This window comes from Triturus cristatus, chromosome 4_1 (assembly GCF_964204655.1).
Source record: "Triturus cristatus chromosome 4_1, aTriCri1.1, whole genome shotgun sequence".
Classification (NCBI taxonomy): Eukaryota; Metazoa; Chordata; class Amphibia; order Caudata; family Salamandridae; genus Triturus; species Triturus cristatus.
Genome location: NC_140585.1, coordinates 136,813,204 through 136,815,703, shown reverse-complemented (window position 1 = coordinate 136,815,703; position 2,500 = coordinate 136,813,204). Strand labels below are relative to the sequence as shown.

Below are 2,500 nucleotides of genomic sequence, written 5' to 3'. Positions count from 1 at the left end.
CTCTTTCTTTTCCAGAAAATTAGGTAGATTTATTACATGCTTCCTCTCAGAAGTTTATGAGGGATTAGGTACTTTGAAACGGTCCCATTTTACTTGTGTACACTTCACAGTCATGTTAGTGTTCTGAAACTTCAAAGTATTTTTTTAAATGCCTATTTTTGCGAGATGCATTTTCAACCGGCCAGAACATATTCCTTTGGAAAAAATGATATGAATTGGATTGGTGTGAATCTTGTTTCTAGAGGTGGTGACAGGCTTTCAGCTACTTGAATAGGTCAAGCCAGGATTCATAAAACGTATACAACCTATGTGAGTGTGAAAAATTAGCATATGCAGGAAGGAGCAATTTGTACTGCTTTCAAAACAGATTCACTCCACGTCTGGAAACGTCCAGAGCTATGTAGAGCATACAAATGAGCTTTAAACTCATGAGGAAAGAAGTTTGCATGCAAAAAGGAAAACAAAAGCATATCGTACTCATAAACATCTCAATATATAGATTCCAAAAAAGTGCTTCCAGCGAAAAGAGCTGAAAGAACACTATGGAATGTAAACCTGAATACCTTTCAATAATATGTTCTCCATCCATGCATACCACCTACATGATAAAAATCATCTCAGGTGAACGGATGACCGCGTGGCCTAATGGATAAGGCGTCTGACTTCGGATCAGAAGATTGAGGGTTCGAGTCCCTTCGAGGTCGTTTTTGGCCAATGGTCACACAATCTGCTTTACATTCAGAGTGGAAAAAGTATTTTCCAATACTCTTGTAGTCCTCACTTTCTCATTACTAATCATAAATAAAGTGGAGTACATACTGTAAACTCATTCAGGTTGCATCTTCAGTCTAACTACTTGTGCATTTTAGTGGCATTAAAAAGTGCTTCTATGCCGACGCACTGAATATGTAATAGGTTAGCAGAATTTTGACTTGACAGAATGGGTTTTTAGCTTAAGTGTGTGTAGAAGAACTGCAAGGTGTGTGCCTATGTGTGCATAGAGTGCTACATTGGTAAAATCTGTATGATTTGGGCAGTTAAAGTGCTGATTTTGCCTCCGAGTAAGAAAAGTACTACACAAAATGTATAAAGGATCGGCACATTGGCTGCCTTTGCTGATGCCCCCGTTGCCTAATTTGTAGTGCAATGGTTAAGTTGCAGAGTGTGGTTGAACTTGGTTAGGAGACTTGGTGCCTCTTTACGTGTCCTGCTGATGATAAGGATGGCTTGATACCATTTTCTAAGCCCAGTATATTGAGAAAAGAAGTAAGTGAAGAAGAAGTGTGGAGTCGAAAGTAGTTCTCCAATTTCTCTCCACTTGCTAAAATTGCAAAGTCTCCATTATAGCATAGAAGAGAGCGTTAAATTCGGGGATGGAAGAGGATGAAAATGGGAAGTTTACTTATAGAGAGAAGTAAGAAATGCCCTGTGTGCACACACCTGTGTCTGACCATAGAATACATTTAAATAATGCCTCTAGAAAAGAGCTATGCATATGTGCCTCAGTGGCCTAATGGATAAGGCACTGGCCTCCTAAGCCAGGGATTGTGGGTTTGAGTCCCATCTGAGGTGATAACAAAAATCCTCCCTCTATCTTTTCCAGAAAATTAGGTAGATTTATTACATGCTTCCTCTCAGAAGTTTATGAGGGATTAGTTCCTTTGAAACGGTCCCATTTTACTTGTGTACACTTCACAGTCATGTTAGTGTTCTGAAACTGCAAAGTATATTTTTAAATGCCTATTTTTGTGAGATGCATTTTCGACCGGCCAGAACATATTCCTTTGGAAAAAATGATTTGAATTGGATTGGTGTGAATCTTGTTTCTAGAGGTGGTGACAGGCTTTCAGCTACTTCAATAGGTCAAGCCAGGATTCATAAAACGTATACAACCTATGTGAGTGTGAAAAATTAGCATATGCAGGAAGGAGCAATTTGTCCTACTTTCAAAACAGTTTCACTCCACGTCTGGAAACTTCCAGAGCTATGTAGAGAATACAAATGAGCTTTAAACTCATGAGGAAAGAGGTTTGTATGCAAAAAGGAAAACAAAAGCATATCGTACTCATAAAATACTCAATATATAGATTCCAAAAAAGTGCTTCCAGCGAAAAGAGCTGAAAGAACACTATGGGATGTAAACCTGAATACCTTTCAATAATAGGTTCTCCATCCATGCATACCACCTACATGATAAAAATCATCTTAGGTGAACGGATGACCGCGTGGCCTAATGGATAAGGCGTCTGACTTCGGATCAGAAGATTGAGGGTTAGAGTCCCTTCGTGGTCGTTTTTGGCCAATGGTCACACAATCTGCTTTACATTCAGAGTGGAAAAAGTATTTTCCAATACTCTTGTAGTCCTCACTTTCTCATTACTAATCATTAATAAAGTGGAGTACATACTGTAAACTCATTCAGGTTGCATCTTCAGTCTAACTACTTGTGCATTTTAGTGGCATTAAAAAGTGCTTCTATGCCGACGCACTGAATATGTAA

General features: G+C 38.8%; 3 non-coding genes across 3 annotated transcripts; all 3 read left to right on the top strand.

Annotated features, from left to right (window-relative positions):
- Nucleotides 1–631: 631 nt before the first annotated feature.
- Nucleotides 632–704, top strand: TRNAR-UCG (transfer RNA arginine (anticodon UCG)). Its single transcript has one exon. It is a non-coding gene; the product is annotated as a tRNA-Arg (tRNA).
- A 795-nt stretch (nucleotides 705–1,499) lies between these two features.
- Nucleotides 1,500–1,572, top strand: TRNAR-CCU (transfer RNA arginine (anticodon CCU)). Its single transcript has one exon. It is a non-coding gene; the product is annotated as a tRNA-Arg (tRNA).
- A 647-nt stretch (nucleotides 1,573–2,219) lies between these two features.
- Nucleotides 2,220–2,292, top strand: TRNAR-UCG (transfer RNA arginine (anticodon UCG)). Its single transcript has one exon. It is a non-coding gene; the product is annotated as a tRNA-Arg (tRNA).
- Nucleotides 2,293–2,500: the final 208 nt, after the last annotated feature.